We start from the raw sequence: 22,810 nt of genomic DNA, 5'->3' as shown, positions 1-22,810 counted from the left end.
ATATATTGCAATATACATGCACAATGTACTGTAAATGCAACAATACGTTCTGCGATTAATTTGTGAAGTCATTTGTCTGTCAATGATCATACTACCAAAACAATCTCAGCATCAAACATCATGAGTATTTTGTCATATAATCGACACAATACATTCTGATCTCACTAGTACATATGGTGTACTGAAGCTCTTCTAATACTCTCTCTAATCACCCCAATAATTCCGTGTTTTATATTTATTAATATATACTGCTGAAAAAATAAAGGGAACATTAAAATAAGACATCCTAGATGTAAATGAATGAAATATTCTTCTTAAATACTTTGTTCTTTCCATAGTTGAATGTGCTGAAAACAATTATTAATGACATTTAAAATTTATTAACCCAAGGAGGTCGGGATTTGGAGCCACACTTAAAATTAAAATGGAAAAACCCACTACATGCTGATCCAACTTTAATGTAATGTACTTAAAACAAGTCAAAATGAGGCTCAGCAGCATGTGTGGCCTCCACATGCCTGTACATGCTCCTGATGAGGTTGATTGGTCTCCTGAGGGATCTCCTCCCAGACCTAGCTAACGCATCCACCAGCTCCTGGACAGTCTGTGGTGCAATGTATCGTTGGTGGATGTAGCAAAACATGATGTCCCAGATGTGCTCAATTGGATTCAGATCTGGGGAACGGGCGGGCCAGTACATCACAACAATGCCTTCGTTTTACAGGAACTGCTGACACACTCCAGCCACATCAGGTCTAGCATTGTCTTGCATTAGGAGGAACCCAGAGCCAACCACACCAGCATATGGTCTCACAACGGGTCTGAGGATGTCATCTCTGCATGTAATGGCAGTGAGACTAACTTTAGTGAGCACACGGAGGACTGTACAGCCACCCAAAGAAATGCCACCCCACACCATTACTGACCCACTGACAAACCGGTCATGCTGGAGGATGTTGCAGGCAGCAGAATGTTCTTCTCAGCATCTCTAGACTCTGTTACATCTCTCACATGTGCTCAGTGTGAACCTGCTTTCATCTGTGAAGATCACAGGGCGCCAGTGACAAATTTGCCGATCTTGGTGTTCTCTGGCAAATGTCCTGCACAGTGTTGGGCTATAAGCATAACCCCTCATGTGGACGTCGGGCCCTCATACCACTCTCATGGAGTCCGTTTCTGATCGTTTGAGCAGACACATGCACATTTGTGACCTACTGGAGGTCATTTTGCGGGACTCTGGCAGTGCTCCTCCTGTTCCTCCTTGCACAATGGCAGAAGTAGCAGTCCTGCTGCAGGGTTGATGCCCTCCTACGGCCTCCTCCACTTCTCCTGACTTACTGACCTGTCTCCTGGTAGCAGCCCAGCTGACAGCTTTGCTAGGGCCCGGGACAAAGCAGTCTTTTTGGGCCCCCCATCTACACCTGCCACCACCACAGAAACACACACACACACACACACACACACACACACACACACACACACACACACACACACACACACACACACACACACACACACACACACACACACACAAAGTCAACTTAACTGTATACTTCATTCCCTGGAAATCTCCCCATTTATTGAATTTAGTGCACTAGTTGATCTTCTTCTTCTTCTTAAGAGAACAACAAGCACTGCAGCCAAAATATGGCCTTTTATGACCTGCTGCATGTTAGCCAGTCCCTAACAATTTTTTCCCTTCCATTGCAGGAGGTAGAATATTTTAGATACTTTGGGAATTCTCTGCCCTCTGAATCTCTGAGAAAGGCTTCCTTTTTGCCATTACACGTACAACATTCAATCGATCAGAATCAGTCAGTTTTGTTGGCAATAACGCGGGATCATTGAAATTAGCGCTGTGATCCATCACTGAGCGGCTATGCTCAGACTATCCAATCGGGCAGTAAGCCTCTCCACCTGCACTGTCTCTGTTATGGCTAGAGATGGCTCTCTCGGTCTCCTCCTCAAACACACGCTGGGTCCCCCCCCCAGTATCATGAAACTGTTGACCTTTTGGGTTTTGTGATTTTTATTTAATATTACAATTAAATAATAATAATAATAATAATAATAATAATAATAATAATAATGTTATGTTCATAGCGTTTTTTTCCTAATCCACCTCTTATATCTTTCAATCCTTATGTAATTTTGTCTGTATTGTGTGCACCTGCCTGTTGCTTTAATCCTATAAATTTCCCTGTCGTGGAATAAATAATAAATTCATACTGAGCCTGGTTCTGCTGGAGGTTTTTCCTTCTCGTTTGCTTGCTCAGTATGAGGGATTGCTGCAAAGCCATGGACAATGCAGTCGACTCTCCCTGTGGCTCTATGCTTCTCCAGGAGTGAATGCTGCTTGACGGGATTTTGATGCAATCAACTGGTTTCCCTTATATATTAAATTTTTGACAAATCTGTATAATCTGACCCAGTCTGTAGAATATGATTGAATTTGACTTTGTAAAGTGTCTTGAGATAACATGCTTCATGAATTGGCGCTGTATAAATAAAATTTAATTGAATTGAATTGAAAAAGGCAATACCTCCTTAAACAACGTATGTTGGGTCAACATACGAGTTGAAGTTTTTTTTCTAGAACAGCTTCTAGACTGTTTATCAAGATTGGGTAGGATTCCACTAGATCTGTAGAGCAAAAGTTGGCCGAGACTAATATGCATGAGGCCTCAAACTGTGCATATAGAAATTGAAGAATCACAATTTCTCTGTTACTCTATATTGAATGGGTTTCCCTTAGTGAATTGAGTTACTGAAATAATTGAACTTTTCAATATTCAAATTTATTGACTGTGACTATTGTAGCTTGTTCTAAATCACATCAAACCAAAGCGGAAAAATACTGTACCTTCATGAAAATGACTGTGTGTGGGAATCCATATGCTCCCACACTCTCCTCATACTTTCCACATGAGGAGAGTGTGGTAGCATATGGTTAATAATGGTTTAAACCAAACATACTCAACAAACATATGAAGTACTTTGCAACTTGAATTAACAAGTGTACCATAATCAAACCTAGACCGTTAGTCTCAGTTTCTTCAGATCCCTTGTCACCACAAGTGCTGACACCTGTATGGTTGTAACTTAAATACCATATGGACCATCTTCAACAGGTGATTACTGTGAAAAAGATCAATTCAAATGACTGTGGCATAACAAAAAACGACTCAACTAGGCGAATAAAGAGAGGCTTGGAACAGCAGGCCAAGGTTAAAACAAAAACAGTTTAGGAATCCACTTGGGAACGCTGGAGAACTCGAGCGGTGGCTGAGGACCAGAAGAAGCCTCCGGTGGGTGACCCCGGTGGCGGATCAGCAGAGTCTGTGGCAGGCGTCATGGAGGACGACCCCGATGAAGCAGCAGAGTCAGGTGCAGCGTCGCGGAGGACGAATCCCGGCGGTGGAGCAGCAGAGTCTGATATGGGCATTGCGGAGGGTGACCCCAACAAAGCTGCAGAGTCAGTGGTGGCCAGCAATGGAAACGGAGCCTCAGAGACCGGCGACAGAGGATGGTCTCTGGAGGTGGGTCCTCCTGGACTACCTCACAGGACTCGGGTGCGTTGGAGGCCGGTGGGTCCTCTGCGGCCCGGGCCTTCCGGAACTCGGGTGCGTTGGAAGCCGGCGGGTCCTCCGGGACCCGGACCTCCCGGCGTTGCAGCAGGAACTGGGCTTTCAGCGACTGGCTGGGCAAGAACTTCAATGACGGCCGGCAGCGGCGCAGAAGGAACCTCTGAGACAGCCGGCCCTGTGGCTTGTGCTGTGCCCACGGAGACAGGGGCGGGATCCAAGCCATCAGCCAGACACTCGGTGACAGGCACGGGAGCAAACCAAGTGGGGAACAGGTCTTCTCTGTCGCCATAGAATAACTCCCACAGCTGTGATTTCTCAATGCGAGGGGCTCTGGCTGGAGGCGGCGTGGTCCTCCGAGCAGTGGCTGAAGACTTCACACGAGGAGCCAGCTAAGTGTCGTGGAGGTGGTGACCGAGATGACGGGGAACCGGAGGACGCTTTGCCTGGCTTGCCGAAGCAGCTGTGATGACGTTGGACAGCAGAAACACTGTATTGTCGTCAGGCTGAGCCGCAGAAGTGTGCTTACGGTGACGAGCTGGGAGGGGTCTGGCGGCGAAGGGGAAGCTGTTGCCAACGATGAGGAAGCGGGAGCAGTGGTGGCAGAGACTGCAGCAGCAGGAGCAGCAGCGGCAGAGACAGAAGCAGGAGGGTTCTCGATGGCGGATGAAGCAGACAAGCTGATGAGCAGTGGCCTGGGTGGAGTTGTGTCGGGAGGTTGAGAGACTCCTGCCCAATAGTCCCAATCTACCTCATTCAAGAGGCCAGCTATTGTGGGGTGTCCAGAGAGCCGGTGCACCAAGCCCAAGACCTGCTCCTCCCAGAAGCCTCGTAACTGGACCACTGCTTCTATTTGCCATGACAGTGGACTCAAGGCAGCAACTGTGGCCAGACAACTTCTCAGTTCCAGACGTAAGGAGTCCACCGTGCTGTTTATGACGGGTGGGTCTGGGTCCATCTGGCTGGTTCCCTGACGTGGGCTCTGTGTGGGTGTTGGGTTCATTTGGCCGGATCGTACTGTCATGTTTTGGTTTTGTTGAACCCGAAATCGGCCACACACAGAGCCACGTTTTAGAGTCTTTACTGTAAAGGGTGAGTTGTAGTGATAAAGATAGAGTAGCTCACCACCATCAACTTGTGAATGTGTGTATAGATGGGTGAAAGACTGATTGTAGTGTGAAACTCTTTGGACTTGATAAAGTGCTACATTTACAGTTTAAACAAACTGGATAATTTTGCAATGATTGGCCTATGGGTCTACTTACTTCTACTTTTCCAAGCCCTGATCAACGGCTTTTGTTTTGAAAATATGATTCAAAACAGCAGTATTCAATTTGGGTGGCATCAATGATGTCAGATCGGGAGTGTTCTGTTTTGAGTATATTTTATATCCTATAAAGACAATGTGCCAAAACTGAAAGAAACAAGAAAAGAAGTCCAACCTCTTACTTTAAAAATTTAGGATTGTCATATGCTGGATGACTGAGAATCTACACCAGCGTACCCTTACCTCTGGGACACAGAACCTGTCTCATTTCCAAATGGTATGATGAAAGGAGGTCTCCATGTTTTTATACTTCTGTATATCTGTTTAAACAGACGAATGTATAGCCACTTCAGGTATCTAGAAATTGTACTCAATAATGAACCAGATTTAAAGTCTACAATTCTCTTCCTAAAATCTTGCCTAATTTCCATTTATTCCATGATGTCACACAAGGAAGCAACTATTGTGAGTACATTGTAGAAGGATAGTTTAAATATTTAGCTCAGGTCATATAAATTAAATATCTAACAAATACTAAAGGCATCCATTTACATCCATACATCCAGTGAAATATGTAATTATATCATATTCACTTGTCTCTAAACTTACCACAAATGAGTATTTTCCACATATTGTTAATATTACATCACAAATAAAAGATTGGACCAGACAATGCAGGCAGAGGCAGTCCGGACCAGACGGTGCAGGCAGAGGCAGAGGCAGACTGGACCAGACGGAGCAGGCAGAGGCAGATCGGACCAGACGGGGCAGTCAGAGGCAGACCGGACCAGACGCGGCAGACAGAGGCAGACCGGACCAGACGGTGCAGGCAGAGGCAAACTGGACGAGAAGATGAAGGCAGAGGCAGACTTGACCAGACAGGCCGGCTGAGGCAGACTTGACCAGACGATGCAGGCAGAGACTGACTTGACCAGATAATGCAGACAGACACTGGCTTGACCAGATGATGCTGATGAGTCCCCAGCGAGGGCAGAGAAAGAGACAGCATCCCTAGGAACAACGTGAACCAGGCGGTGCACACAACCACTAGTAAAGCCAAGTAACAAAGGCAGGGCAAGAATACGTCTACAGGATCAGAAGGGCTGAGTGCCACAAACACTGGGGCAAACACAGGCAGGCACCAAGACAAGAAGAGATATTCTGACCGGGAGTGATTGAGTGCAGCAGGTATATGTAGCTAGTGAACCAGGTGGTATGACTTTAGGACAATTATGGTGAGAAAGTGGTGACTGGGAGTTGGCTGAGATAAGCATGAAGTGAAGAATGATCAATCAGTCCAAAAATCACAAAACAAAAGCTTTTGTTTCAATTTGTTTCATTGTTTAAACATTTTGTGCACTTTAAGACCAGACAGTTGTACTTGGACTAATTGTAGATTAAATACATACCTGTAAATCCCAGAGACCCAAAGGGACCCCCTGAGCAAAGGTGCCCAAGAAGGTCTAACACAAGAACAGAGATGGGCCCCAACAAACCCCCCAACAGCCATAACCCCGAAGCCCCCCCTTGGAGCCGTGGGGAGGAGCCCGTGGGCTTCGTCAGCAGCCAGCTATGCTGGAGTGGATCCAGCCATGGGCCCTTAGGCCCAGGGGCACCCCGCTCCCCGGTGGAGCCCCTGACAGAGCCATGGGGGCCCGGAACCCGTGAAGCAGTCGCCAAGAGTGAGCCAGCGTCCGCCCGGGCACCCAGCCCCAGACACAAGAACCATCAATGCACCAGCAGGCCAAGGCGCCAGCCAATGGAAGAGAGCAGGACGGGGGGGGGACAGCAGTTCAAACCCAACCTAGCAAATAGAGAAACAAAAAAAAAACGCTCACAGTCACAGTTACCTCCCCCCCCCCCCTCGCACAGAAGGTTGCAGTTGTCAGCCCCCATGCACCCTACCCAGAACCCCAAATGCGAATGGGGGCAGAGAAAGCCACCAGGGGTGAGACCTACATAATCCAACACAGGGAAATCTGGCTCCCCCATCTGAGAGAAGAGCAAAGATGGGCCCTAAGAAATCCCCCAACAGCCAAAACCCCAAAGCCCCCTGGGAGCCGCTGTTTCTCGATGCTCTGGGGGTGGGTCCTTGGCTCCTCACAACCACTACGTCCACCGCCCAATTAATGCCGTACATATATGTGTGTTGTGAGAATGTGTCTAAGATGTATAATAAAATTGGGGTCAAGGATGTCACCAGACAGTGGGGCTGGAAAATCCTCCCCTCTCCCCAGCGACACCCCCACCCTCCAAGGTCCTACATGTGTGGCAGCAAGATGGAGCAGGCAGAGGGAGGTGTCCTGGGATGGGGAGGAATGACTGGGGAGCAACATGCCATCCCAGGAAACCAGCTTCCCCACTGACTCCAATAGGCACCCCCATTTTCCAAAAACTCACCTGGAGAGGGAGGCTAGGCGCACCACCATAGGCTGCAGGGGCAGAGATAGGCGCAGGGTTTGAGAGCCAACTACAAACTGAGAATTTTTTGATTTTGCACTTCATGACAATAGTTTTCTTTGCAGTACAAAAGGCAGTGAAACCCATGCAAACTGATTTTTCCCCCTGCTATCATCCATGTTACCCAAAATCTTACATCTTAGGCACTTTGACAAGTCCTTAGATAGCTGGACCCAGAACCTCCGAACAGGTGTGCATAACCACAGTGCATGAATACAATTGTCAGGATTATTGCCAGCGCACTGTGAACAGATATTGGATTGTGCAAAACCCATCCTGAATAATCTTTGACCTGTATAGTGTACTCTATGAAAGATTTTGTATTGTATTAGTTGTAAACTCGGGTTTCTAGTAATTTTGAAAGTTCTTAAATATATCTGATACCAGGAGTTTTGCTCAAAGCTGATTGATAAATCATCTTCCCATTTCATAATAGAAAGAGATATTGAATCATCTAGTTTAGACAGTGTCCTGTATAATTTAGACATTAGTTTTGAGGAGATTTAGATCCAGGAACTCTAATACATTTGTTGGGATTTTTAAACCGCCTTTAATAAGCTAAAATGTATCTTTTATTATAGATTTAATTTGTAGTTATTCTAAGAATGGATTTTTATCAATACCATACTGTAACTCAGTTCCTTCAAATATATGTTCCAGGTATTCAATACCTTTACTCTTCAACTAAGGAAAGTTTGTCATACAATTTTTTGTAGGATGTCTGGGTTATACCAGATGGGTGTACAGCTACACGGGACAAGTGATTCAATTCAATTCAATTCAATTTTATTTATATAGCGCCAAATCATGAAACATGTCATCTCAAGGCACTTTACAAAGTCAATTTCAATCATATTATACAGATTGGGTCAGATTATACAGTGTGGTCAAAAATGTCCTATATAAGGAAACCAGTTGATTGCATCAAAGTCCTGACAAGCAGCATTCACTCCTGGGGAAGCGTAGAGCCACAGGGAGAGTCGTCTGCATTGTACATGTCTTTGCTGCAATCCCACATACTGAGCAAGCATGAAGCAACAGTGGGAAGAAAAACTCCCAATTAACGGGAAGGAAATCCTCCGGCAGAACCGGGCTCAGTATGAACGGTCATCTGCCTCGACCGACTGGGGGTTACAGAAGACAGAGCAGAGACACAACAAGAGAGACAAAACAGCACAGTAGCACACATTGATCCAGTAATCTGTTCTACATTAGATGGTAGTAGCGGGTGAGCCGTCTTCTCTGGATGATGTCACAGTTAACAGAGAACAGAAAGTTAAAGCAGAAATGACAACACGTAATGCATAATTGAAGAACAGTAGAACTCTATAGAGTGAGAAAATTAGATCCTGATATCCTCCAGTAGCCTAAGCCTATAGCAGTAAAACTATAAAGGTAGCTGAGAGTAACATGAGCCATTCTAGTTATAAGTTTTGTCAAAAAGGAAAGTTTTAAGATTAGTCTTAAAAGTAGACAGGGTGTCTGCCTCACGGACAAAAACTGGGGGTTGGTTCCACAGGAGAGGAGCCTGATAGCTAAAGGATCTGCCTCCCATTCTACTTCTAGAGACTCTAGGTACCACCAGCCGACCTGCAGTCTGAGAGCAAAGTGCTCTGTTAGGAACATACGGGGTAATCAGAGCTCTGATATGTGATGGATTATTAAGGGCTTTATATGTTAGAAGAAGAATTTTAAATTCTATTCTTGATTTAACAGGAAGCCAAGGAAGGGAAGCTAAAATTGGAGAAATATGATCCCGCTTGTTGATTTGCAGCATTTTGGATCAGCTGAAGGCTTTGAACTGCATTTTGTGGACTTCCTGATAGTAAAGAATTACAATAGTCCAGCCTTGAAGTAACAAATGTATGGACCAGTTTTTCAGCATCACTCCTGGACAGAATGTTTCTAATTTTGGCGATATTCCTGAGGTGAAAAAAGGAAACTCTGGAAACCTGTTTAATATGGGTTTTAAATGACATGTCTTGGTCAAAAATAACTCCAAGATTTTTTACTTTATTACCAGAGGCCAAGTTAATGCCACCCAGATTAAGTGATTGGTTAAGAAATTTATTTTTTGAGGACTCTGGCCCAAAGATTACAACTTCGGTCTTATCAGAATTTAAGTGCAGGAAATTTAAAGTCCATCCATCCATCCATTTTCCGAACCGCTTTATCCCTCATGGGGTCGCGGGGGGTGCTGGTGCCTATCTCCAGCGTTCACTGGGCGAGAGGCGGGGTACACCCTGGACAGGTCGCCAGTCTGTCGCAGGGCAACACAGAGACAAACAGGACAAACAACCATTTATGCACACACTCACACCTAAGGACAATTTGGAGAAGCCAATTAACCTAACAGTCATGTTTTTGGTCTGTGGGAGGAAGCCGGAGTACCTGGAGAGAACCCACGCATGCACAGGGAGAACATGCAAACTCCATGCAGAAAGACCCAGGGGTGTACTCGAACCCAGGACCTTCTTGCTGCAAGGCAACAGTGTTACCCACTGCGCCACTGTGCAGCCCAAAAAGTCATTTAAAGTCATCCAGCTTTTCATGTCATCAAGACATGACTGCAGTCGAAGTAACTGATTGGATTCATCAGGATTTATGGATAAATATAGCTGAGTATCATCAGCATAACAGTGGAAATTAATCCCATGCTGTCTAATAATTTTGCCGATCGGAAGCAAATATATAGTAAATAGAATTGGTCCAAGGACTGAAGCCTGTGGTACTCCACAGGTGACCCTAGAGTTTGAGGAAGATTTATTATTAACATGAACAAACTGGAATGACTCCGTCGTTTTAAAGAAACTCCCACCATGCTGTCACAGAACAGCTGATGTTGTTATTTTTAAAGCATGTATGACGTTTTATATTTCAGCCAATATATGGCAAATCAGAAATCTTGATATCATCACATATCTTTTGTTCTGTGACTAGTCAGGGTTCATCTAAGGGATTATGTTTTAACAATTTTGAGATGTATTGTAGCCTATTTGCTGAGAAGTTGTGATGAAAGTTGGGCAGATCTAATAATCCTTTATCTTTAGTCTTCTGTAGCATCTTTATTATGATAGGGGGGGGGGGTTATCTTTCCAAAATAATTTAGATATAGAGGAGATCAGAGATTTAAACCAGTCAAACTGTGGTTTATTGGGGATCATTGAGAACAAGAAATGAATTTGAAGTAAAACCATCATTTTGTCATGATTTCAGCACTGTTGCCTGGTCTAATCTCTCATGTCACACACCTGTTTAGCTCCGCCCATTCCTTATCACTTCAGATCTGTTCCACCTGCTCTCACTAGTATATAACCAGCTCTAAGACCAGACAACAGTGCCAGTTTATTTCGAGCATTTGTGAGACTTATTCCAGCATTATTTGTTCTGACTTCTGATCCTGACCTGTTTGCCTTTCGACCTCTGAGCCTGCCTGTTCCCTTCTGATCCTGTTTTGTCTGATCTGATTCCTGACTTCTGCCTGACCTGATTATCTGCCTGAGTTCTGCTGTTTGTGTACCGACCGGACCCATCCTTTGACTACTGAGCCTGCCTGCCCTCGTTCAAGTCTGTCTGCTGATCGTGTACCTAACCTGGAACTGTGTCCCGACCTCGTCCTGGATCTCCCTCTGGCACTTCATCTGACATCTGACCACCTAGCTCTGACCTCGGATCTCGTCCCCGACATTGGCTTCTGGTTCGTCCTCCTGATCATCCTGCTCTCGTCTGTCTTCATGGTTCTGACCTCCTTCTCGTCTTCCGACCTCTGCATCACCTCCGCCGGGAACTCTCTGAGTGGCAACCACGGCACCGGGTTGGCAATCTGCCAGCTAGTGTCTACGTCTGCTCCCGGACCAGAACTGAACATTAAGACCAGGTTGAGCTGGTCTTAATGTAGGGGGGGCATGGTCATTAACATTAACATCTCAGGGCAGATGCTCTTCCCCTTCTTTGGGTTGGCATTCTGCTAGTGGGGGGAGGGGAGGGAGGGGGAGTAGTGACTTACCCAGCCTGGATGTCTAGTGTCGAATGTATGGTGAGATGTTTGAATGTTAGTGTTGGGGAGGGTTTAAATCTACGGGTGGTGTGGGGGGGTGGGGGGGGTTTGGTGGACGTTCTGGTGGGCTTGTGTCCGGCCCCCTGTCCCGGTCCTGGTCCGTGTAGTCTCCCGGTGCGGGTCTCACCTGGGGGGTGGGGTTTGGGATGGCTCTTGCGGGCTGGCTGGCCAGGGTCCCCCATCTTATTAATTAATTTATTTAATTATATATTATTATTATTATTATTATTATTATTATTATTAATAATAATTTTTTTTTTTTTTTTTTTTTTTGGGGGGGGGTTAAATACAGTTGGCATGGGGGGTGGGCTGGGGGAGGTAGAGGTGTTGGTCCTGGTGGGTGGTTGGCTGGCGGGCCCTGCGGCCTCTCCCCAGCCCCCGGGCTATGGTGGTGCCGCTGGAGGGGCCCCTTTCTCCGGGTGGGGCTTTCGGGGAGCGGGGGTGCCTATTGGAGTCAGTAGGAGAGCTGGCTCCCTGGGTTGGCTCCCCAGTCCTTTGCTCCCCATCCCCGGACTCCTCCCTCTGCCTGCTCCATCACGCCGCCACACATGTAGGTCCTTGGGGAGAGGGCGTTACTGGAGGTTGCCACCTTTTGGTGACGTCCCTCTCCCCAATTTTATCATGCATTTTAGACACTTTCACTCCAAACATTTTCACAACGCACATCCATGTAGGCCACGATATGGGGGGGGTGGGGGGAAGACGTCTGGGGGGGGGCTTATGTTGTGTGAGCCTCGCCCCGGGCGGCTCCCTTCACCCCCTCTCGCATTTAGACATTGAGGGTTCTTCTGGGTAGTTGCTTGGAGGGGGGGCGCTGGCACCAGCTCCCTTCCGGAGGGGGGGTGGGCTGTGCCGTGCACCCCCTTCGGTGCTCCCAGTTTTAAACACACCTGAGAACAACATGCAACAACACAACATCTGAGCGGGCGTAGGGAGGATCGGGGGTCTTTTGCACACCCCCGATCTCCGATCGCGGCACGGAGTCTGGGGCCTGGAGGAGGTGCGGGCCACTGGGTACAGGGTCTTGGCGGGGGGCTGTTGCGGCTGGCCGGCGGCTTACCGGATCTGGGGCTTGCGCCTCTGCTCTCCCCAGGAAGGGATGGGGGGCAGGGGTGGCTAGGGTAAGGTCGGGGTGGGAGGGGGTTTATTAGGTATATAGTGGGTGATGGGGGGCTCTGGTCAGATGGCCTGTACGGGTCGTGTCGGCCCCCCCTCTTTGGGGGGCCTGGTCCGGGGGCGCCTGGTCCGGGGGCGGGGCCGGGGGTCGGGCACAGGCAGACGTATTGTTGAATTGTGGTGACCCCCCCCCACTTGGGATTTTTGGATGTGAATGCTATGTGGGAATGTGTGTAAAGCGTCCTTTTTTTATTTATTTATTTATTTTTTTATTTTATTTATTTATTTATTTATTTGGTGTCTGTGTGTGGCGAGTGGGGCACAAGGGAGGGATGGTGTGAATGAGTGTTTTTTTTTTTTTTTTTTTTTTTTTGGTTCGGTCCGCTCCCTCTCCCAAGATCATCTCAAGTCTCCGCTAGGTGCGGAGCCCATCCCCCCACGTCCTGCCCTCCTCCGCTGCGTTGGCGGGCGCCTTGACCCTCTGGCGCGTTGACGGTCCTCGGGTTTGGGGCGGGTTCCCGGGTGGGCGCCGGCCCATTCCCGGCGGTGGCTTCGCGGGGCCTGGCCCCCCGGGGGGCGGCCGGGGCCCCTGCCGCGGGGGCGGGGCGCCCCTGGGGCCTCTGGCCCCCAGGGCCCATGGCCAGGACCACTTCAGCGCGGCCGGCTGCCGGCGGAGCCCACGGGCTCGTCCCCGCGGCTCTTGAGGGCGTCGGCATTGCGGTGGCTGGGGGATTTCCTCGGGGTCGTCTCTCCTCTTTCCTCAAGGGGGGGTTGCAGATTTCCTGTGAAGGCCCCTCTCGGGCGCACTGCTTTGGGGGCCCCTTTGGGAGTCCGGGGTTATGGGTTCCCTGACCCCTGCCTCTGTGCTCGGGGAAGGTGGGTCTTCGGTTCTCCACAATCACTATCAAGCCATTTCCTTCTGGATAATTTTCACCTAAACTAGTGCAGTCTCACAATCTCCCACAGGTGCTGGGTCCCAGGTATTAAATGTTCACTTATATATAGAAAGGCTATAATTTATTTACTTTCTTTTACTTTTTTTTTTAGCTATCACATTACACATGTCAGCTTAAATAATAATACATATGATTTAGCAATGGTATCAAGATGTTACACGATTGTATCTGTTGCTTTATGTCTGTTGGTTGTGCTGTTCTTTTTGTGTCTCTTTCCAGGTGATGGAGCAGACAGAGGAAGTTTTATCATTCTCTTCCTTTTATCTCTTCTTTCTTTCACCTCTTCTTTCTCTTTTTTTTCTCTTCTTGTTTTTCTTTTACTCTCCTACTTTCCCATTGTAGTGTCCATATAATTTGAAATTCTCTCTGCAGGAATCACAATAAAGCTATTTACACGCACAAATCAAGCGGAGCATTATGGCGAAAGCTGTTTGCTCCACTTGTGAAAGTAAAATCTGTCGAGCTCTATTTGGCATTAAGATATCAATTTTTATTGCCACATTGCTAGACAGGACACTGGGAAAAAAAAAAAAAAAAAAAAAAAAAAAAAGACCAGGTTAGTGACCTACACGTTTCTGTCTGAGCACTCTAGACTAAACGTGATCACTAACCTGTTGTCTCCTCCTGCAGAAGTTCCTGCTGTAGATGCTGACGCCACCCGAGCTGTTTCTGAGATTAATAAACTATTTAAATTACTATGTCTGTCTGCCTTGAATTCTGGGTCCACCTGTTCTGAGCCTAACAGAATAAACTGGTCGGGCATGGATCCATCAGCAGATAAACATTGGCGTTCAGGAGTAGTGAATTCCATTTCTCAACTCAAGTCAGGCGTAAGGGAGATTCTGGCTCACCTACGCAGCCAGGCTGTTCCCGCTCCGACACTTCCGCCTATGTCATCAACTGCTGCTGTGTCATCTGTTGCTAGGTCAGCTTGTCAGGAGCCCCGATTGTCAACTCCCGAATTTTTCAGAGGTGATCCCGATCAGTATAGAGCTTTTCTCACCCAGTGCAAAATTCTTTTTGAACTTCAACCTTCTGCTTTTCCCACTGATCGGTCTAAGGTAGCTTACGCCATCTCCTTATTAGCAGGCAAGGCTAAACTCTGGGAAACTTCTGAATGGCAGAACAACTCAAGCATCTGTCATTCTTATAGAGCTTTTGCTCAGGAGCTGGTTCGTGTCTTTAGCCCAGTTCTTCCATGTCCAGAGACTTCAAGGGGACTTTTTGCACTCAAGCAGGGCGACAGATTGGTGGCAGAGTATATTATTGAGTTTCATCTTCTGTCTTCTGAGAGCACCTGGAACGAGGATGCACTTATGGATATATTCATCAAGGGCCTACTCGAGAAGATAAAGGATGAATTATCGACCCGTGACTTCCCGGAGACCCTGAAGCAGCTGGAGGACCTGGCTACTCACATCAACCTGCGTTTTTCGGAGCATCGTCTGGAGCGCAGGGCTTCCACTCCTGCTGCAGCATCAACACCTGTTCGGGCTCCGGATCCTGAGCCGATGCAACTGGGATGGACCTGGCTGGCACCACAAGAGAAGAGCAGACGGTTTCAACTCAATCTCTGCCTTTAATGTAGTGGTGAGGGGCATTGTGCTTGTTCATGTCCAGTTAAAGGGACAGACTCATTAGGGGCGGAAAGAACCCTATTGTTACTCCCAGTGACTATTTTGGTTAACTCCAAAAGTCACAACTTTTCTGCATTGATGGACTCAGGCGCAGACACTGAGTTTATGGATGAGGCTTGGGCTAGACGATTGGGTATCAAGCTCCTCCCATCTCCAGCTACTCACAGGGTGGTTGCCTTAGATGGTCACCAAATAAACCAGTGTCAATTGGTTTTGGAGTCGATTTAACTTGTGGTGGGCGGTAACCATATTGAAAAGCTGTCTTTTCTTATAATCGAGTCACCACAGGTTCCTGTTGTGTTGGGGTTTACATGGTTACGCAAACATAACCCCCAGATTGATTGGCAACGGGAGGAGGTTCTTGGGTGGGCTCCTGCCTGCTCAGGATCATGTTTACATTCTGCGCAGTCATATCCTACAACCAAGAACGAGGTCGAGGAGACCTATCCGGACCTTTCCATGGTCCCGGAAGAGTACCACGACCTGAAGGAGGCTTTTAACAAGAGCAAGGCTACCACCTTACCTCCTCATCGGCCATATGACTGCAGTATTGATCTTCTGTCTGGGACAACACCCCCTAGGGGTAGGTTGTACTCTCTCTCTGTTCCTGAATCCCAGGCCATGCAGAAGTACATTTCAGACTCTCTGAAGGCGGGGATTATCCATCCTTCTTCCTCCGCAGCCGGTGCAGGGTTCTTCTTTGTGGGAAAGAAGGACGGTTCTCTCCGGCCATGCGTCGATTACAGGGGTCTTAATGAGATTACAGTTAAGAACCAGTACCCGATTCCCCTGATAAACTCCACATTTGACCAGATTCAGGGGGCCAAGATCTTTACCAAGTTGGACCTCCGTAATGCCTACCATTTGGTATGCATCTGTGAGGGGGATGAGTGAAAGACGGCATTTAATACCCCCACTGGACATTATGAGTACTTAGTAATGCCTTTTGGACTCACGAATGCACCAGCAGTGTTTCAGCATCTTATTAATGAGGTGCTCAGGGATATGGTGGGTCAGTTTGTATTTGTGTACCTGGATGATATTATCATCTATTCCCATTATCTGGAGACCCACAGAGGCAATGTTCGGTCAGTGCTTCTGCGTCTATTGCAAAACCAGTTGTTTGTGAAGGCTGAAAAATGTGATTTTCACGTGCCCACAATGTCTTTTCTGGGTTTTGTGGTTTCCCCTGATCACATCGCTATGGATCCTGCTAAGGTCAGGTTTGCAAACTTTTGTAGGAGGTTCATTAGGAACTACAGTTTGGTGGTTTCACCCCTTCATGCTCTCACGTCATCTAAGACTAGGTTCTGCTGGAATGTGCAGACGGACAAAGTCTTCCAGAGACTAAAGGACTTGTTAACGTCCGCACCTGTTCTGATCTCTCCTGACCCTGATAAACAGTTCACGGTGGAAGTGGGTGCTTCCAGTACTGGGGTAGGGGCCGTTCTCAGCCAGGAGGCTGAAGATGGTAAGATGCACCTCTGTGCTTTTTTCTCCAGGGGACTCTCTAGCGCTGAGAGAAACTATGATGTCGGAGATCGGGAACTGTTAGCAGTCAAGTTAGCATTAGAAGAATGGAGACATTGGCTGGAGGGGTCGAAGAATTCCTTCTTGGTGTGGACTGATCACAAGAACCTGGAGTACCTGAAATCAGCCAAGAGACTGAACCCTAGACAGGCGAGGTGGGCACTATTTTTTGGCCGATTTAACTTTTCTTTGTCTTACAGCCCGGGACCAAAAATGTTAAGCCAGATGCACTCTCTCGGATGTTCGAGGCGGACGAAGAGAGTACCAATGGTGCTGAAGGTTTTATTCTACCGAAGTCTGTAAGATGTGCCATCACTATGCTTGGTATTGAGAGAGAAGTTAGAGGGGCCCTTGGTAGTATTCAAACCCCATAATCTTGTCCTAATAATTGTTTATTTGTTCCTGATCATTCAAGAAAGAATGTGTTAGATAGATGGTTCTCGTCTTTTTTGTCATCCCGGGGTTACCAGAACTATTCGTAATGTTCGGACACAGTTCTGGTGGCCTTCTCTGTCGGCCGACGTGCGGGAGTTTGTGGCAGCCTGCCAATTAGGCTAAGACCTCCAGACAACCTCCATCCGGCTTGCTCCGACCATTACCTGTTCTGTCTCGACTATGGTCTAACATTGCCATAGATTTTATCACCGGCTTACTGTCTTCAGAGGGTAATTCTGTCATTCTCACCATCATCGATTGGTTCTCCAAGATGGTCCATTTGGTTCTGCTGCCCAAACTCCCATCCGCTAAAGAAATGGGGGAAATTTTGGCCTGGGAGGTTTTCCGTCTTCATGGAATCCCAACTGAAGACCTGTTGGAATCCCAACAGGTCCTCAGTTTGTGGTGCAGTACTGGAAGGAATTCTGTGCCATGCTAGCGTCTCTGTCAGTTTGTCTTCGGGATTCCACCCACAGACGAATCGGCAGACAGAGAGGGCCAACCAGGAAGTGGAAACTAAGTTACGCCTGTTATGTCAGTCGGACCCCACTAAATGGGTCAGTCAGCTTCCATGGATAGAACATGCTCTTAATTCTACTCCTTCTAGCACCCCTGGTCTCTCTCCATTTTATGGAGAGAGAGATTTAAAAGTTCAGTTGGCCCGATTATCTGCTCTGAGGTGCCAGCGAGCCTGGAGAAAGGCTAGGAGAACAATCCTCAGTTCCGTGGAGAGCCAGCCCAGTAACGCTAATCGCCGGAGGCTCCCGGCACCTGATTATCAGGTGGGCCAGAAGGTTTGGCTCTCCACAAGGGATCTGCCTCTTTGAGTGGAGAGTAAGAAGCTGGCACCTCGGTTCATCGGGCCGTTCCCTATTTCTAAGGTAGTGAACCCGGTGGCCGTCTGCCTCCAGCTTCCTCGCACTGTGAAAATACACCCTACTTTTCATGTGTCCCGGGTCAAACCTGTTAACACCTCTAGATGCAGTGTTAACTGTTTGCGGTAAGGCGTATTGTGTCACTACCTGTTTTCAAGGTGTGAACGACGGTCTGTTGCTCCAGACTCTCTTGCTTTTATCTTTAATCTCTTTGCTGTAAGATCTGTTTTTAACACATAAGCACTTTTAAAACATTCTCTGTAGCTGCACATCACGCTTGGGAACTCCTCGTGTTTCACACGGATTGCTTTTTTGGCGTGGTAAAAGGGCACTAGCCTAGCTTTAGCCTAGCCTAGCTTTAGCTCCACAATGGCTGTCCCCTTCCCTCTCTCCTCCGCTTCTCCGTCTCTGTCTAAGTCTCCCCCTATCTCCTGCTCTCTTTGTCAGATGTTTAGTTATTCCTCTCCCTCCTTTGGTGATAATGATACATGTAATAAATGTAGTGTTTTTGTAGCTTTGGAGGCGAGGGTGTCAGAATTGGAGACCCGGCTCCGTGCTGATAACTGCCCCTTTGTTAGCGCGGAGCCACATAGAGTAACTTTATGTTGTAGTCCTCCAGAAGCTGTACCCGTGCAGCTGGGTAACCAGGCCCACTGAGTGACGGTCCGTAGGAAGCATAGCTCTAGATTTCAGCCCCCAGGTCACCACCAACCCGTCTGCGTTTCTAACAAGGTTTCCCCACTCAGCGACACACCCGCTGAGAACCGACCCTTGTGATTGGGAGCTCAATAGTCAGAAACATGGCACTAGAGACACCAGGGACCATAGTTAAATGCCTGCCAGGGGCCAGAACGGGCGACATAGAATCTTACCTGAAACTGCTGGCTAAGGATAAGCGTAAATACAGTAAGATTGTTATTCACGCTGGCAGTAAAGACACCCGGTCATGCCGATCGGAGGTCACTAAAGTTGGTGTTGCTTCGGTGTGTAAGTTTGTTAAAACAATGTCGGACTCCGTAATTTTCTGTGGTCCCCTGCCTGATCTGACAAGTGATGACATGTTTAGCCGCATGTCAACTTTCTGGGGAAAACCTGGTCTGATCCAGAGAGACGGCATCCATCCCACTTTGGATGGTGCAGCTCTTCTTTCTAGAAATCTGGCCGGATTCATTAGTTCTCCTAAATGCTGACAAACCAGGGTCCAGACCAGGAAGCAGAGCCGTAGTTTAACACACCTCTCTGCAGCTTCTGTACTGTTACAAACCCATTACCCCATTGAGACGGTGTCTTTCCCACGGCCAAAACTTAACAGATCAAAAACTGATCTAAAAGGAACAAATCATAAAAATCTAATAAAAATCAATACGGCTCATCTTGAACCAAAAAATAAAACAATTAAATGTGGTCTATTAAATATAAGGTCTCTCCCACCAAAGACTTTGTTAGTTAGTTAATTGATTTCTGATAAACAGATTGATTTATTTTGTCTCACAGAAACCTGGCTACAAGAGGACTACTTTAGTATAAATGAGTCAACGCCCTCGAATTATTCAAATTTCCACATTCCCAGATCTGTGGGAAGAGGAGGAGGAGTGGCAACCATCTTTCAGTCTGATTTATTAATTAGTCCCAGGCCAATTAATAACTACAGTTCTTTTGAACATTTAACCCTCAGTTTCCCTCATCCAAACTGCAAAGTAATAAAACCTCTTCTGTTTGTTGTTTTGTATCGTCCACCAGGCCCTTACACTCAGTTTTTGGATGAGTTGTCAGATTTCTTATCTGATTTGGTGTTAAATACTGATAAGGTTATTATAGTGGGTGATTTTAACATCCATGTTGACACAGAATGTGATAACCTTAGTGTAGCCTTTAAAACTATCCTAGATTCAATTGGTTATGCTCAAAATGTGCATAAACCGACGCACTCTTGGCTCCATACTTTAGACCTTGTGAAGAATTAACAGTATTTCCTCACATCCCTGTCCTATCTGATAATTTTTTAATAACATTTGAGTTTAATCTAACTGAGTTACCCCCAAAAGAGGGTTCCATTATAGTAGATCTTTATCGGATAATGCTGTATCAAAACTTAAAGAGTCTGTCCCCTTTTTAATATCCTCCATATTGCAGAAATGCCCTGTAGATGGCAGCAATGTTGTTTCTTCCAATTCACAAATAGATGTCTTTGTAAACGGTATGACTTCGTCATTGCGTTCTGCATTAGACAATGTAGCTCCCTTGAAAAAGAAGGTGATTATTCACAGGAAGCTGGCTCCTTGGTTTAATTCAGAGCTGCGTTCCTTGAAGCACAATGTTAGGAAATTGGAGAGAAAATGGCGCTCTACACACCAAGAGGAATCCTACCTAATCTGGAGGGACAGTCTATTGTTGTATAACAAGACCCTTCGCAGAGTTAGAGCAGCATATTTTTCATCATTAATTGAGGAGAATAAGAATAATCCTAGATTTCTCTTCAGTACAGTTGCCAAACTTACTCAGAGCCACAGGTCTGTTGATCCATCCATTCCCTTAGCTCTTAGCAGTAATGATTTTATGGGATTCTTCATAAATAAAATTGATTCCATTAAAAATAAAATAATTGGCATCCTCCCAAACATGATTACCTCGTCCTCAGTAAGTGAGGCAGCATTGGAGGAATCCTTAGAACCTGCGCAGTGTCTGAACTGTTTAAAAGCAGTAGAGCTTTCTGAGCTATCTAAAATTTTAGCTTCATCTAAACCTTCTACCTGTATGTTAGACCCAATCCCAACCAAGTTGTTTAAGGAGGTATACCCTTTGATCAGTGGTCCTATTTTAGACATGATTAATTGATCCTTAGTAAATGGATATGTACCACAGGCTTTTAAAGTAGCTGTTATTAAACCTTTACTTAAGAAACCTTCTCTTGAACAAGACGAGTTAGTAAACTACAGACCTATATCTAATCTTCTTTTCTTATCTAAAATTGTTGAGAAAGTAGTTGCTAATCAAATATGTGAACATTTACAAAGTAATGACCGACTTGAGGAGTTTCAGTCAGGCTTCAGAGCTCATCATAGCACTGAAACAGCTCCGGTGAAGGTCACCAATGATATTCTCATGGCCTCAGATAATGGACTTGTGTCTATACTTGTCCTGTTAGATCTCAGTGCTGCATTTGATACAGTTGATCACAATATTCTCCTACAAAGACTAGAGCATACTGTAGGGATTAAGGTGAAAGCATTAGGCTGGTTTAACTCTTATCTGTCGGACAGATTCCAGTTTGTTCATGTTAATAATAAATCTTCCTCAAACTCTAGGGACACCTGTGGAGTACCACAGGCTTCAGTCCTTGGACCAGTTCTCCTTACTATATATATCCTCCTGATTGGCAAAATTATCAGACAACATGGGATTAATTTCCACTGTTATGTTGATGACACTGAACTATATTTATCCATAAATCCTGATGAATCCAATCAGTTACTTCGACTGCAGTCATGTCTTGATGACATGAAAAGCTGGATGACTTTAAATTTCCTGCACTTAAATTCTGACAAGACAGAAGTTGTAATCTTTGGACCAGAGTCCTCAAAAAATAAACTTCTTAATCAATCACTTAATCTGGATGGCATTAATTGGCCTCTGGTAATAAAGTAAAAAATCTTGGTTTTGTTTTCGACCAAGACATGTCATTTAAATCCCATACTAAACAGGTTTCCAGAGTTTCCTTTTTTCACCTCAGGAATATCGCCAAAATTAGAAACATTCTGTCCAGGGGTAAAACTGAAAAACTTGTCCATGCATTTGTTACTTCAAGGCTGGACTATTGTAATTCTTTACTATAAGGAAGTCCACAAAATGCAGTTCAAAGTCTTCAGCTGATCCAAAATGCTGCAGCAAGAGTTCTGACGACAATCAATAAGAGGGATCATATTTCTCCTATTTAAGCTTCCCTTCATTGGCTTCCTGTTAAATCAAGAATATAATTTAAAATTCTTCTTCTAATGTATAAAGCCCTTAATAATCAAGCTCCATCATATATGAGAGCACTGATTACCCCTTATGTTCCTAACAGAGCACTTCGCTTTCAGACTGCAGGTCTGTTGGTGGTTCCTAGAGTCTCTAAAAGTAGAATGGGAGGCAGATCCTTGAGCTATCAGGCTCCTCTCCTGTGGAACCAACCCCCAGTTTTTGTCCGTGAGGCAGACACCCTGTCTACTTTTAAGACTAATCTTAAAACTTTCCCTTTTGACAAAGCTTATAGTTAGAGTGGCTCATGTTACCCTGAGCTACCTCTATAGTTATGCTGCTATAGGCTTAGGCCACTGAAGGACATCAGGGTCTATTTTTCTCACTCTACTGATTTTTACTGTTCTCCAGTCTACTGTTCTATAGTTTTGCATTGCATTGCATTGAAATGACTGTTTTTCAGCTTTTAACTTTTTGCTCTCTCTCTCGTTTTCTTCATAGTAGGTACACCTGGTCTAACGTTCTGTTAACTGTGACATCGTCCAAGGAAGACAGATCACCCGCTATTACCATCTAATGTAGAACAGATTACTGGATCAATGTGTGCTTCTGTGCTTTTTATCTGTCTTGTTGTGTCTCTGCTCTGTCTTCTGTAACCCCCAGTCGGTCGAGGCAGATGACCGTTCATACTGAGCCCGGTTCTGCTGGAGGTTTTCCTTCCCGTTAATGGGGAGTTTTTCTTTCCGCCGTCACTTCATGCTAGCTCAGTATGAGGAATTGCTGCAAAGCCATGGACAATGCAGACGACTCTCCCTGTAGCTTTACGCTTCTCATGAGTGAATGCTGCTTGTCGGGACTTTGAAGCAATCAACTGGTTCCCTTATATTGGACATTTTTGACCAATCTGTATAATATGATTGAATTTGATTTTGTAAA

The 22,810-nt window shown here is 46.1% G+C and overlaps 1 protein-coding gene across 6 annotated transcripts in view; it reads left to right on the top strand.

Annotated features, from left to right (window-relative positions):
• Window positions 1–22,810, top strand: part of LOC118561146 (cortexin domain-containing 1-like) — a 53,706-nt gene that overhangs the window by 550 nt on the left and 30,346 nt on the right. The gene's annotated exons all lie outside the window — the stretch shown is intronic.

The sequence above is a fragment of the Fundulus heteroclitus genome, unplaced genomic scaffold, assembly GCF_011125445.2.
Source record: "Fundulus heteroclitus isolate FHET01 unplaced genomic scaffold, MU-UCD_Fhet_4.1 scaffold_57, whole genome shotgun sequence".
Taxonomy (NCBI): Eukaryota; Metazoa; Chordata; class Actinopteri; order Cyprinodontiformes; family Fundulidae; genus Fundulus; species Fundulus heteroclitus.
Note: the sequence above shows the minus strand (reverse complement) of the source record. Positions and strands in the feature narration are given on the sequence as shown.